Genomic DNA, 16,167 nt, shown 5'->3' on the forward strand with positions numbered 1-16,167 from the left:
GTGCAGACAGAGAGGGAAGAGAGAGACACTCAGCTTCCCACAATGCAATTCTTCTTAAAGGGCCAGGCTCGGCCTGAAAGAGTATTTATACACTGTAATAAAAAAAAATAAGCACTGAAAAAATTCTGCGAAACAGCGAATCTTCGAAAGGTGAGGGGGGGCCCGAGGTGAACCCAGCCATTGGGGCCCTCCACATCCTTGTAAAAAGTTGTTTTTTTTTAATGTATTTTAATTTCCATTAAAACCACAAAAGGTATGTCATTTAGGCCACCTTTTCCTGCGTTTGAAATCTGTTCCAGTTGTCACTTTAAGTTGCTAGTTACATACATTGCCATACATACATTCTCCTATTTCCTGAGCTAGATAACGTCCTTAAAATCCTCCTGGGGGATTATTATTATCTAACAAGTGAATCATCTCAACGCTTTTACTGTACAGTAATTGATGAGAACATTAAGCAACATTTAATATAGTTTACCGCTTTAATACTCAGAGCTTTGTGATGGAAAGCGTCACGCTCAACTTCATCCCTAAAACTACTGCATTCTTCTCGGCTGTGCTGCTGTCGGGCTGTGGTTTTATTTGTTTCCCTCTCGCCTTCTCCTTTTCTCCACTCCGAGTCGAAGCGCTCATGACAGACTATGTATTTTGATGTCATTTTAAGCATGACAATCAAGACTAAAAGAGTAATGTGTACTTTGAACCAAAGAAAAAAATCAATAAGGAGTTTTGATGAGACGTTTGGGGGGCCATGGAAATCTCTCGGCTATTGCCTACCTAGTGGTAAGTCCACCCCTGGTAGTAGAAATCGTGGTCCCTGTCGTTTGTGATCTGTAACTGCCGTAAAATAGTGCGATGGATGACGTACTGTAGATTACACATGCCTAACATGTGAGATCACTTTTTGCCTCCCAAAAAATGGTCCATTTTGTCATAAAGCACTTAGGAGGCTATAAAATTCAAGTAATTCAATATAAACATGAAGGGAAATTGCTTTTCGCACAAAAAATACAAAGGTCTTCTAATCAAGTCACAATTGAATCATGCTTTCCAAGCGACTTCTCAGTCTCATGGCTTTCTTCCATCTGAGCTTTGTTTGTTTCCTTCATCTTTGACTTCAAGTCATTCGGCATTTGGAGATGTGATGGAGTTCATTTTGGTTTTTTGCTGTGTACAAAAGTTGTTACATAAGCCAATGTCCCTCTAATGCACTGCTGACCCAACACCATGACCTACTAATACGTGCACAGCCACAGTCCTTGCCCTGCTGTGATTTTCTCATCCAGAGTGGACATGCACATAATCACATCCTACATCATTTACACGTGTAATGTGCTATAACCTTAACATGTACTTTAAAAGATGCACAACCGCGTCCTTGAGCAAAGCTGCAGATCACAAAGTTACGTAACGTTACGTAACCAGGAAACACGATGATGAGGGAGAGGCAGGACACTACAATCAAGTCCGATAAGGTATAGAAGAACTTTATCCTGCAGTTCTTAATCAAAAGTATCAAACGGGCCGGACATATGCAGTCGTCCCTCGCAGTATCGCAGTTCGATTATCACTCCCTCACGACGTCATGTTTTTTCAGAAATAATTGAATAAATGATGGCTGTTTCGTGGAGGTCTATGGTTTATTATTACAAGTCAAAACCTATTGAAATACAAGTGGTATGTGGTATTCTGGTCACTAGGTGGCAGTAATGACACAAAACATTGAGACATTACCTTACATGACATTACCTTAACACTGCATGAAGTCATGAAGTCAGCCATGGCATGTCCCACATGTTAATGTGAAAAAAATTATCCTCCCATTCCTTGTTGAGACAGAAAGTTTTTGGCTTCTTAAGTTTAGAAGAAATAACTTCGAGGCTAACCGGTCAGCTCGCTAGCTAGTGGCCGTCTCGATTCCCTGCAGAATAGGAGTTGCAATGTGGTGTAAACATTGAATGTTAAGAGTGTAAAGGTGACTATAGGGGTGTTATTTCATGTTTACAGGGTTCTAATAATGTTAAAAACCGTGTTTAGAAAGTCATAAACAGGTTTTCAATGCTCTAACTACAAAAATCTTCCATTTATTGACATTGAATCCTATATCGCAGAAATTCGTTTAATGCGGTTGGGTCTGGAATCAATTAACCGCTATAAGCGAGGGACGACTGTACAGTGGTACCTTGCTTTTCTTTCACAGGATTTGGTTTTGACAAAAATTACTAAAAAATAGGTTTCGGTTTTCGTCTTTTTGTCATTTTCTGTCTAGGTTATAGTATGGCCTAAGAAACTAGTCAGTTTGTCTACGTTTCATTCTGGAACAAATTCATTGGGTTGTTGGGTATGAGCAGTGTTTTAGTTTGAGCTTTGTTTTTTTTTTGGTATTTTTTGCAGGAAGCCGCTGATTGTCCTCGCCCTTGCTGGAATGGGGATGTAAACCTCTTCATGGTAGACGATTGGATACGCTTTGCTACAGTGTACAAACGATACAATTTGATGGTTACATTTGTTCATGTAGACATTAATTTTACATTATAAAATGAAGAAGCCAATTGTATAAAAGTGGCATTCTAAGAGTATTTTCGAGGATTGTCTGATAATATCGGCCACTGATAATTATGGGCCCGATATGGGCATAAAAATGTGAAGAATTTACTTCAGGACAATTTTACTCAAGAAAAAGATATGTGATGTTACACATATCGGTATCGGAATTGGAAGTTGAGAGTTGGACAACATTGGCATATTGTTTATCAGCAAAAAAGCCAATATCGGACATCCCTAGTATTTTCAAATGTGTAAAAGAGCACATCATATCCCCAAGTATGCTGTAAGGCAGGGCTCCCCAACCACTGGGCTGTGGGAAACATTCAGGCGCAATAATAATTAAAAAATAAAGTAATTTGTAAATAACTCCATCAAATGTTATGTAAATGTATATAAATTTGGGGAATATGCTATAATATGTTATCCAAAAAATAATACACAGTTAGAAATCCCACAGTTTTTGCATGTTTAATGCAAGCGGTGGCTTGTTCAATGGCCCTTGAACGCACCTTTAACTTTCTCCCACGCTGCACAGATATACTATATACATATAAATACTAGATGCTATATAAATGTACATATAGATATACTATATACTATACTGTATTTTTCCCCTTTTTCTTTCACCTCCTATATGGTCCCAAATGATGATACTATGTGGGAATGCATAAAGGTAAGATTTGATGACCTTATTGAAATGTGTATATTTGTGCACCAGGCTCATACTGGTGGATGGTGGCTCTGTATTCATTTAGTGCTTTTAATTTGATGTCGTTCCTGTCTTAGTTTTACACAATACATAATTAATATGATCAATTAGATTGCTGTAATGTACGTATGTTTAGCTGATGTGACTAGTTAGCACACTGCTAATGCTGCTGCTGCTGCTAATGCTACTGCTGCTAATGTGTTTAGAGCCATTCCCGTCTTCAGTCAGGCTAAGCTACGGAGCATGTGCAACAATTGTTTCGGCGGCAGCCCAGGCACTCGTGTTGTTTAAGAGACGGACTGTGAACCGGTTGTTAGGTTGCTAGTCTTGCGATACCTGGCGCATGTCTCTTTATGGCTGATTCTTATCGAACCACGAGGCTGCTACCGATGCGGCTTTATCTCTCGCTTGTCAAACCGGATATCTGGTCGCATCAGTTTGTCGTTCACAACCCTATGTTGGCGTATATTTAAATGTGGGCGGGTGTGCTTTGCTGTGCTGCCTTTGTCTGTTGTTCCCACCTATTCATGTTCCACGGCCGCTCGGCTGCTTCTTGCTGGCTGCTGGAGTGACGCTGCACAGCAGCTTTGCTTTTTTATCTGTTTAGTTTTTAGTTTTGTTTGTCTCAGTGTGGCCGGCTGTCCTGTTTTGGGTTTTGTTTAGGGTTTTAGTTGTCTTTTTTCTTGCTTAGAGGTAGCGGTGAGGTGACAGGACGATGGCCCTGTATAGGGTTGGCCTGGGCCGGTGCATCAGCTTTTTCTTTGGCCACGGGAGGGATTTTTCATATGATCATATGATTTTTTTTTTTAGTTTATCTATTAATAAACTTCGGTGATATGTTCTAATTAAACATGTTATGTTCTACTGAGTCGTAACATAGATTTACGTTATTTCGTATGGGAAAATTTGATTCGGTTTTCATACGATTTGGTTTTCAACGGACCCTTTGGAAGGGATTCATGACAAAAACCGAAGACCCACTGTATCGCCACATCTTCTGGCCATTCAAAATGACTCAAAGGATCATTATATTATCAAGTTGAAGAGAACGATGTAAATTCCAAACACATTGAAGCTACATAATGAGACCAAGCGATACCACGTAGAGATAAACTCCGGCTTTATCTAGCCATCCATTTTCTACACCGCTTGTCCTCATTAGGGTCACGGCTGAGCAGGAGCCTATCCCAGCTGACTTCAGACAAAAGGCAGGGTACACCCCGGACTGGTGGCCAGCCAATCACAGAGCTGTAGCTCCAACAAAGCTTATTTGCTGGGCTTGCAAGAAACCTGCAACAAACTAAACTTAATTTCACCAGGAAAGATAAATTACCAGCATGTGGCTGGAACAGTCTGTGTTGTGACAGTGATGTATGGTGCGCCGCTATCACCATTTGCTATTCATACGCAAGGTCACAACATGGGTAAGACACACACGGCTAGCAAGATAGAGCTGCATGTTGATGTAACCATGAACTGAAGTCTAATTGTGGATCCATTCAGCCACTGTCACACAAAAGTGTTATCTGAATAAATAATCCACAATGCAGTTCAGTCACGGCCATGCGCTTGCTTAGACAGAGCTAGGAAAACAGTCAAATGACACAAATGTGTTTATATTTTCATCATTCAATGGAAACAAACTATCCACTAAGGAATGACCTGGTCCAGTTCTAGGCCAACACACATATCTACTTGGGTGTCACCCAGGAAAAACTGGCTAATGTAAAGACTGACAAAGAATTGCAGGCAATAATTAAAAGGTTTTTATCTCCGTGTGGCTCCGCAAGCCATTTCCTCCTATGATAGTCGGAACAAAAGCTCTCAGACGGTGATAAATGGCTCATTTTGTGCTGGCTATTTTGGCAACAGTTGATATAACAGTTAGCCCTTGCTATTGGTATTGCCTTAATAATTTAGTCATCCATTAAGCGTTTAACTGAAGGCAATGAAATGTCAGGTTTACGGAAAGCAACTCATTATATTTCTGATATCAAAGTTAAATTATACCCCAAGTGTGTTGAAAAGGAAAATAAAAGCACATTTTTCCTCTGACCACGATCTGTCAGGTAGATGATGCATGGTCAAGATGTTTTAACAACACTGAACATATTGCTCAACACCTGACTCAAACTTCAGTCTTTCCCATACATTCATTTATTTGTGGCGGCCTGGCACATTACATTACATTTGGACAGCCACAGAAAGATTTGGCGCTAACCTTTTTGAAAAATGTTTTTTTATAGAAATTATAATAGGACTGTCTGTGTGGCTTGTCGGTACAACTCGGCACAGTAGATGGCATCTGAATGCCTCTGCTTCCTAAACTCATCCAATCCCAGCCGTTTTTCAAAAGACAACCCCTTCATTACCGGCCATTTTAGACGATTTTGCCTGATCTTTCAAGGCACACAGAATATTGTGTTCTATGGCTATATAATCATGGAACCTACCAAAAACAAGATTAGACTCCCATCTTTCATCAGGACAAAACAGTTTGTTTCTATGTTTTTCCGTTCTTTAGTAATCAGCAGTAGAACGTAGGTAAGTTTCAGGAAAATATCAGTTCCCGACTTGTAAAGGGAGAAAACCAGCTTTTTGTGAAAAGATGCATTTCAAGCACACAAATATTTGTAGCTTTTGTGACAGCTCAGATATCTAAACAACTACCACAACATAAAAAACAAAATAACAATGCATTTACAAATATAACACCATGAACTATTTACAATGAACTATTTGTGTGCATGCGTTAAAATTTCCCTACAATCCGCAATTTTTGTTTGTGCGGGACAAAATGTAACAGCTGCATTTATGCAAGGGCTTCCTCTTCCTGCCATGTATGTTTCTCATTCCTCTCATGATGCGCTTCTGCCACCCAGTGGCCGTTTTTATGGCATTAAAATTGCTCTCAACCTTAATCCATTCATGAGGAGTCGCACCTCCAAAAAAACTTAAAAGACGTACGTCGGGCGTTCGGCTTTATAAAAACGTCGTCTTTGGTATTGAATGAGTTAAGGAAGGTGCTCTTCGAGTTGCAAGCGACAGCCAACAACTAGTTTGACAACATGGTGCAAAACGAACGGAATGACAGTCCTTATTCACCGTATGAACCTAAAACAGCACAAAACGTAAAGGTAAGTTAAGGCAAAACAAGAATAAACTATTGTTCTATGTGGGTAAAGACAACTAAGCGCTTACAGCAACAAGCACGTAACTATGTAACTGCAAGGCATGCTGGGTACTCCAGCTTCAAGTCCCTTGCAAATGTGAACGTGATGCATCCGGGAAGTGACACGCGTGCACGAAACATGCCGTCACACACATTGCCGTGTGTGGGAAGTGAACATGTTCATGGAGAACTTGCTGCGACGTCTGTTCCGAGGAGAGTGTGGGTGGATGTCGGAACCAGGAGTGGTGGAACATCAATGTGAGTCGCCTCACTGACAATTTTTTGAAATAATTTTGGGATGACAAGAAGTACTTTCGCCTACATCTTTGAGTACCTCTATTGAAGTCTTGCACAGCAAACCACGTCTTTCAATGACGTATAGGTCAGATATATACAGCCTGACCGTTCAGGCTGCAGCAGCTCTGATACATATTGGCGTTGTATTTACACTGTGTGCACACTTATTAGGGAATTTGCATTACTGATTATTACTTTTATTACTTAACAGTAACAGTGTTCCTGGGCAATCCAAAATGTTAATAAACCTCAAACTTGAAAGTGAGGTTTTGGCTTTTGTTGAGAATATCCCTGTGTGCCCAATTATTAATTATTAGTCTGCAGAATTATTCGGCAACTCTAAAAGAAAAACTAAAATATTCCCATCTCACTACTTTATTTTCATTTTTTTGAAAGTCAGAATGATAAACAAACCCAAACTTTACAAACAAATATTTCTGACATTTCCAAGAATAAATCGGTGACCAATTTAGCCACCCTATAACACGGAAAAGCCTTCCATCCATGGAGTCTGTCAGTTCCCTGATCATTTGACCATCAACTTTCTGTGCAGCAGCAGCCAAAGTCCATCAAGAGTCGCTCTCATCTCATCAGTCCATAAAACTTTTAAAAAATCTGTCTTCAGATAATTCTTGGCCAAGTCATAGCTAGGCCTGTCATGCTAACAAATGTAACAAATTTTGCTGGTCGATAATTGTGCTAAAATTTATCGACGATAATCGATAATTTCGACCTTTTTTTTAAAACCATATTATCATTTGGTTTATTACCATTAATGATAATTTTGTCATGTCACATTTGCGCCACTAGATGGCACTCAAACCTACTTGAACACTCTCGACGTCACAGACCAATCCTACTCATGATGTCAAAAGAACTACACGCAGCAACGCAGTAGGTGGATAAAAACAGACAGGAGAGTGAGCTAAAATGCAATGTTGCTGATATCTCCCAGGCAATTCCTACTGTTAGCTTTTCAACCGTATTGAAAAGTGACATTTCTTCATGTAGCGAGTGACACTGTAAACGCCCACCGTTTTGCGATGTTTCATTTAACATTTACTCCGCTGATCAAACGCCTCAGTAAGCGTCGACTGTCGGGAGGAAGGCTTTGCTTCACATCCACACTGGAACTGTGGCATTCATAATCGCGTCTACTAGCTAACTGCTCGCATTCCGTGTATGTAGCCCTCCAAATATCTTGGCAATTTCGGCAATTTCCAAGAGTGCTGCATCCCTATGAAAGTTCAGTTCTTGACTTTTCCAAGTCTGTTAAATCTCTTTTCTGGCCCATTTTGCCAGAGGAAAAGAAGCTGCCTAATAATTGTGCACACCTAATAAAGGGTGTTGATCTCCAAAGGCCACACCCTCCCTCCTTCAGTACACACATGCACATCTCCCGGTATGCTTAAACCCAACAGGCATTCGAGTTTATTCAGCTTGGGGTTGGAAAAATCTACATAATAATGAGAATATGGTCAAAATACTGACTTGCCTGATAATTGTGCACACGGTGTACAGTCCTGAGTTGCATTTGAAAAATAGGAACTGTACTGTTCACACTGACATAAAAAAAAATAAAAATCACATACAGGTCACATGTGAGCAAAAAACAGGTACTGACATGCAATGTGAACATATAGCACTAGATGCTACAATATAGTGGGACAGCAGTATATATTATCGATAAAATCAACGCACACTTTCATGATGGAGCCCAGGGAACATCATGAAAATTGTGCCCATGCCACCCAACACCGCAGATACGTGTCAGACCTGTGGGAAACACTGAACCTCCAGAGAAACTCTATGCCTGCTAAACATGAATACAACCAATAAATCTACTATTGAAAACACAAATTTACAACACATTCATTTCTCTGACGGCAACTCCAATTACAGTATCTGCAAATAGTCCATTAAGCATCAAAAGCTCCTTTGTGGAACTCAGCATCACATGCCATAACAGATGACGGAGGCCGCCGGTCAGCTATTTATCCTTCTTACACAATTGGATCTCGCTCTCAAACATGGCTGAAGCATCAGTGACGAATGCTGTGACTTCTGGCCATGTCATGAGCAGAGCTTTCGAGTAATTAACAATAAACATGCAACAATTTTCAGCTCACAACCTTTCCCCGGAATAGACTCAGATGACTGATAAATAACTGGTCGCCCCCTGAAAGGCTGAACACTCACTGAACACAACTGAACTGTCTTGTCAGAATAATGAACACAAAGCTGGCCGCACATGTTTACACACTATACACTAAGGCAGCTGCTTCGCACTATTTGGAAAAAAATGTCTACTATTTTTACTTAATATGTGATGAATTGCGGATTTCTTCAATTGTTAGAAAAGTTATGCTTTTTTTGGGACTTTTTTCAAATGAATCAATGGTATTTGGGAGAGAACACTGATTTGTGCATGTGATACAGATGAGGTACAGTGATATTCCGGCGTTAATGGTCCGTAAACGTGCTGCTACAGTAGCTGGGGGACAGCTGCTCTTGACTCCCATTTGGCAGCAGGGCTCGACTCTGAGATCTGTAATCTGCTCACTGCAAACCTGTAGAGTGCTGACCATATTGCATCTTATATGTTTTACGAGACTCTGACAAACAGCATCTGCTTGGAGTGCCAGGTTCCCATGAGAATGTTTCTGAGCCATTGGACTTACTTTATACGCTGCTGGTTGTCTTATGGTCTTCGTTAGCGGACTGGTCCCATGAGAAGGGGATATGAACTGATATTTCAGAGCTGCTGTATGAGAAATGTTATTGCTGTGGCCGGTGCTACAGGAAGACTTGCAAGTATTCATAAGAAAAGGCTCTTAGTTGTGTCTGTTTTCATGGTGAGCTGACATCTTTCCATGGGTTGTGCTCAAGATGCTGAGGAAGACATGTTTTTATAATCATCAGACAAATGGTTAATGACTTATAATCGATTACTTGCTATACCAATGAAAAGATACGTTGCTTGACGGCAGCCATGGTTTTCAACCGGTCTCACACAGAGCACATTGGGCTGTGTGAGAAGCTTCCAGTAGAACTTTTGGGGTCAAACTTTGGGGTTTAATAACAGCGCCAACATGTGATGTATTTGTCAAAATAACAGCACAGGCAACACAATGTTTTGCCAGATTTTCACTCTTTTGTGTACAACGCATCCCGAGTAGAAGCTTACACAAATGCACACAGTCGGTAATACAATGGTACCTCGGTTTTTGTTATTAATTTCTTTCAAACGTACAGTTTTGTTTTATTGGGGGGGGGAGGGCCCTGAACAGTGTAAACCGGGATTCATCCGTGAAGAGAACACCTCTCCAAGTCTCTCAAGTCGGTTACGACGACAAACTGGAGTCAGGTCGAGACCCCGATGAGGACGACGAGCATGCAAATGAGCTTCCCTGAGACGGTTTCTGACCGTTTGTGCAGAAGTTCTTTGGTTATGCAAACAGATTGTTTCAGCAGCTGGTCTCAGACGATCTTGGAGGTGAACGTGCTGGATGTGGAGGTCCTGGGCTGGTGTGGCTACACGTGGTCTACGGCTGTGAGGCTGGTTGGATGTACTGGCAAACTCTCTGAAACGCTTATGGTAGAGAAATGAACATTCAATACACGAGCAACAGCTCTGGTTGACATTCCTGCTGTCAGCATGCCAATTGCACTCAAATCTTGCGACATCTGTGGCATTGTGCTGTGTGATAAAACTACACATTTGAGTGGCCTTTTATTGTGGGCAGTCTAAGGCACACCTGTGCACTAATCCTGGTGTCTAATCAGCATCTTGATATGGCACACCTGTGAGGTGGGATGGATTATCTCAGCAAAGGAGAAGTGCTCACTATCACAGATTTAGACAGATTTGTCAACAATATTTGAGAGAAATGGTGATATTGTGGATGTGGAAGACGTTTTAGATCTTTGAGTTCATCTCATAAAAAATGGGAGCAAAAACAAAAGTGTTGCGTTTATATTTTTGTTGAGTGTATTTCTTTGTTCGCTTCAGTGACCACGCTTAAGTGTTTAATTATTGAGTTGGAAGGTGTAAACTGAAGTCTGTGATTCTTCATATTTCAATATTTGTATTAGAGTGCAAGAGTTGATCATTTGATCATTTTTTGCTTGCTGTAAATTTGTTTTGGGACAAATGTGTATTTTGTGTGGAATAATAAAATGTTCACTCTTTGTCTCTGACAATATCAGTCAGAGATGTTCTTTCATATTTGGCAAAGGCATTATTATTGTATTCATGTAGTGTCTGGTGAGTGTTTAGCCCTATTGTGACAACATTAGATAACACAGTAAACAGTGTAGTCCAAATACTGTATGGTACAGAGCGTGTTATAGTGCATAAACCTTATTATTCAACAGTGTCCTGGTAGTCTACGTACGTGGGCCATAAGTGAAAATCCATCAGCCATGACTGCCCCATAAAGTACTCTTAAGTGTAACAGCACTATTCAGTTTGCAGTGCTCTAAATATATCATCAATGATCACGATGCATTACTTAACATCAAACCTGTGACCGAGCCACTTGCCCCGAGGAGCCAGCATGAACGCTCATTATCTCGCCCCATCATCGCTCTGTCCACGTACGTGAACCCACCTCCACCTTACATAACATGCAGAAAAAGACGTTACACAAGCAGTGGGATAATGATTGTAATCTGCCAGGATTTTCATTCTTTGTTTTCAACTACTAAGCTTGAACTCTGTGCTCTTGCACAACTATTATCCAAGCATGGTTTTCAACTCCCTTCATTGTCTGTCCATCACATACTCACACACACACACACACACACACACACACGCACGCACAATTGCAGAGACTCATTCGTCAAGAGATAATTCAGCTTGCGACGGTCGCCCACGAGCGCGCTCTACAGTATTATGTCACTTTGTTCCAAAGCAACGTGAAATAGTCAGGCGCTGCGTAGCGTCCTCTCGCAAGGACAAGCTCGCTCATTGTTGACGCGCCACCGCGCTTCCCTCCGGCGCGTTGTCCACTTTCACACGCTGTACTTCCTCCGATGGCCAGGCCTCTCCAAGATGAATTCACATCACGTAATGGATCAGTCCCAACAACACACATTCATCTGTTGTCTAACATCCTCAGCAAAAGAGCAAATCAAGTTGACCCAATGTGGAAGCAATTTGGCATGTCAGTCACCTTAAAGAAAAGCAGACCTGTCGCTGCAAGAGGATATTATTTGCTGTGGGACCTGATGGAGAGACTTGTGCATAATAAACAACAAACACGCAGCATCTGTCAAGGCAGGTTCAAGATTTGGTTTGGATGAATATACAGTACATACTTTCCCTAATCCCATAATATTGCTTACTTGTCCAGGGAATACTGCACAGCTGCCCGATACAGAGCGCTAATAAGATTTGCTTTTGAGGACACATGTAATAAAAAGGGTGAACAGACAGCCACACGTCTGCAGGGATCAATATCCGTCATGGCTAACGTCTGCCAGAACCACACACAAGGACACAAGGGCAGTCAAGTGCAAGTGTGTAAGGATAAGAGGAGTAAAAAGGTCTACCATGACTGGAAAAGGTCACTACCGGAACTATCGTTGAACGATTATGGGCTCCCACTTCCACAAGGATTAATAAGATGAGAGGAACCTCAGTTTTTCCGAACGTCCCAGTTGTGGTATGATCTGATGATCTTGCACGTAACAAAGTGTTGTATTTTACCCCGTGGTACGTTAAATCCTGAGCTTTTAATAAAGACAAAAAATTGTACATGCTGAGAGGTCTGAACTAATACAGAAAAGCCACCCCCACTGTTCCCCCGCTTCCCATGTCCCCTCAGGAGGGCCCTCCCCACCATTTGAGAAGCACTGCTGTACAATAACCGCGGCAAAATTTTGGTGAAAATGTTTGGCGAAAGCCGAATCGTGCGAAAACACGTGTGTTTAAAAGCCAATGTTTGGCTGTACAGCCGTACTTCGTTTATAGTGGTTAATTGGTGACTGGGATAAACAAATTTCCGCGATATACTGTAGGATTCAGAGTTAATAAATTGAATATTTTCGTTGTTAGACCATAGAAAACCTGTTTGACTTTCTAAATATGTTTTTTAACATTAGTCGTGTAGACATGAAATAACACATCTATAGTCACCTTTAAATTCCTATTATTCATTGTTTACATTACATTGCGCAACTCTTATGCTGCAGGGACTCGAGACGACTGCTTGCGAGTTGGGTTCAAATTTATTTCTTGTAAACTTAAGAAGCCGAAAACTTACCACTTCCACACAGAATGGGAGGAGAACCTTACTTGACTCTATCATGTCGGACATGCCATGGCTGACTTGATGCAGTGTTAATGGAATGTCTCAATGTTTTGTCATTTGTGAAAAAACGCCATCTAGGGAGGGAGCAATAATTAGGTACAGTGCAGCCTTGGTTAGCATCGTGAAGCCGTTCCAGGTCAGACCCAAACTGAAATGTACTTTGTTTCCAGGAAGAAATCAAGTAAATCCAATGAATCTGTTCCACAAAACACATTTGAATAGTTTTACAATTCTAGTTGTACATGCAGACAACCATTTAAAATGTATATAAATGATGAAAAGGGATAATGGACCATTTAACACCACTTTTACCTTCATTGAAGATGTGTGGCGATGTGGCAGCGAGATCCACTCAGATACCTTCATGTTTTGCTGGGAGTTATTTCTCGAATACAATAGTGCTTCTCGCCTTTAACGAAATGCTGACACGTGAAACTTTCTTGAGCTCCATTGCGGCTTATTTTGATGAAAAGAAAAGCAGACGTGGCTAACTAGAGAACTAGTCAACTGCTGATGACATCGTACACCGGTGACGCAGCTGACCTCCGGTTTACTTTTTCCATTTGTCATTAAGCTAATAGGCTGCTTGTGTGTGTGTGCGCGCTTGAGTAAGTAAGAGTGTGTATGAGCGTGCGCATAGGGGTGTGTTTGTGCGTAGGAGTGTTTATGTGCGTGTGTGTGGGTGCGTAGGAGTGTGTATGTGCGTGCGTGTGTGTATTTTTATTTATTTATTTATTTTAGTTATTTATTTGGGGGGGGGGCATACAGGGGTTTGCTCCGTGGGGTCAGGTGCTGGGCGATACATCTCTGCCGCCCGTGCCTCCGCCGGGTGGGTGGAGGGTGTGCCTCCTGCATCCCTTGGCGGGGCGGCCCTGTGTCGGGGGTCGGGCGGGGGTTGGCCCGGGGCGGGCCGGGCTCCGCTCCCTGGGGGTGGGGGTGGCGGTGGGGGGGAATTGGCGCTTCCGGCGCGGGCGGGCTTCTTTCCGGCTGTGGAGGCGTCTCTGGGCCTGCCGGTTTGTGGCCCCCGGTACCCGTCTGCCTTTGTGGGGTGTGATCTCTCGCTGGTCTCGGGGGTTGGCAGTCCTCCGGCCCGCTGGCGCCCTGTCCTTGGCTGGGATTACCTCTCTTCGGCCCCTTACTGGTCTTCCCGGGGGGGGGGGGCTCTCTGGGCTGGCTCTTGGGGCACTGATCTTTGTGCTGCCTGCCCCTATGGGCCTGGTGGCCTTCTGGCGGCCGGGGCCCGGCCTTGCTATTTGGGGCGGGGCTCTCTGGGAGGTGGAAGGCGGCCCCTTTCCTTTCATGCACTCTCAGTGACAATCACACGCCCACACATTCCTGCACCTTTATATATATATGAAGTCTTCCTTAAATACAGAGATACCTGTACATATGCACACTCACAGTACATACGTACTTCCCCACATTACTCACTGAGTTATCCAGGGTGTTATTATGTTGTTGGTTTTATTACAGCGACGGTGATTTCAGCAGTATGACTATATATATATATGTGTGTATGTGCGGTATATATGTGTATATATATATATATATATATATATATATATATATATATATATATATGTATATATGTATTTATGTATGTGTATGTATGTATATATGTGTGTATATGTATTTTTTTTTTTTTTACAATGATGTGCATTACAGTAACTTTGATTCTATTCACTATCATGGATAATCATTTCATTACTACAGTTATGTGTGACTGTTTCAATGCGGTATTATCATGGTGATCACTATCATAATTCATCATTTCATGACTGCTATTGTGTGTGACTGTTTCAATGCAGTATTGTCATTGTGATCACTGTCATAGGTCATCATTTCATGACTGCTATTATGTCTGATTGTCATTGACAGCTTTGTCATTGTGGTTGTTGATATTGATTTGTCCTTTATCCTTGTTCGTCTTTATAGTTGTCACGGACATTTATTTGCTGATGTCGTTCGGTATGTTTCTGTTGTTCTGTCACAATTGTTGTTGTTGCTGCTGTTGTCCTTGTCTCTTGTCTCTCTTTTTTTTGTTTTTGTCCCCTCTCGCCCCCCCCCCCCCCGTTTCCTTTTCTCTTCTTCTCTGTCCCCTCCTGCTCCGGTCCGGGCGCTCCAAATTTGCTTTATAACAAGCATCAAGGTCGAAAAAAAAAAAAAAAAAAAAAAAAAAAAAAAAAAAAGCTAATAGGCTGCTACGAGGACGCTTTGTGATGAAAACACATGAAGAACAGTTGGGCTACAGAGTGCTCCAATAGATTGGTCACCGATCAAAATCTGTCAATTTCCATGCAAAAACATGTGATCGGCATATGCCGATAAATGCCTTTCAGCACCGATCACCTCTGGCTCATACTATTGCTGAATGCAACCTGTATCGAGCGTCGCCCACCCACTTTCCTTTCCTTCATGCGGCGCAGGCGTGCCAAACCCAAGACAGTCATGTCTGCTTTGTGGAACTTACAGGACCTGTCGTTTGTGAGAGTAATATAAATTTTGCACCTTGCAAAGCATGCCATGAAAAATATCTCGACAGGGTAGCACGTTAAAAAGCTTTAAAATGGTATTGGAAGAACAAACACTTGACGGCGTGTGGTGAGTTTTCGAGGCCAACAATGTGATCAACAGTCAAATGGCAGCTAATGTAGCCAAAGCTGGACACTCACCCGTATGTGCGTGGCAGTCAGAAGCAAATAACCCTTAAAAATAATTGAATTCATCGGACATGATGACCATCCTTCGTCAGCGGTGGAAGACACCGGGTTCGCCGGCTGCTCTCTCGCTTGGAACCCACCTACGTGCTACCTGCAAGTCATGCTAGAGCTCCACCCATGTCATCTCACATCCAAAGTCTCCTTAAAGAAGGCGTCTCATCCTCGCTAAGTTTCACTGGTGATATGTTATCTTGAAAAAGTAAGTCAAATATGTTTTTGTCTAAATCAAGCTGATTTTATGGCTCCCTTTTTCATATCATACAGCCAATAGTAGATTTAAAAAATGTACACTTAATTTATGTGATCGGTATCGACATCAGCCGATTTCACTTATGATCGGTATCAGAATCAGCAGCATAAAACCATGATCAGCGCATCCCTAATTTGGACTCATGCATTGTATTA

This window comes from Dunckerocampus dactyliophorus, chromosome 9 (genome assembly GCF_027744805.1).
Source record: "Dunckerocampus dactyliophorus isolate RoL2022-P2 chromosome 9, RoL_Ddac_1.1, whole genome shotgun sequence".
NCBI classification, from domain to species: domain Eukaryota; kingdom Metazoa; phylum Chordata; class Actinopteri; order Syngnathiformes; family Syngnathidae; genus Dunckerocampus; species Dunckerocampus dactyliophorus.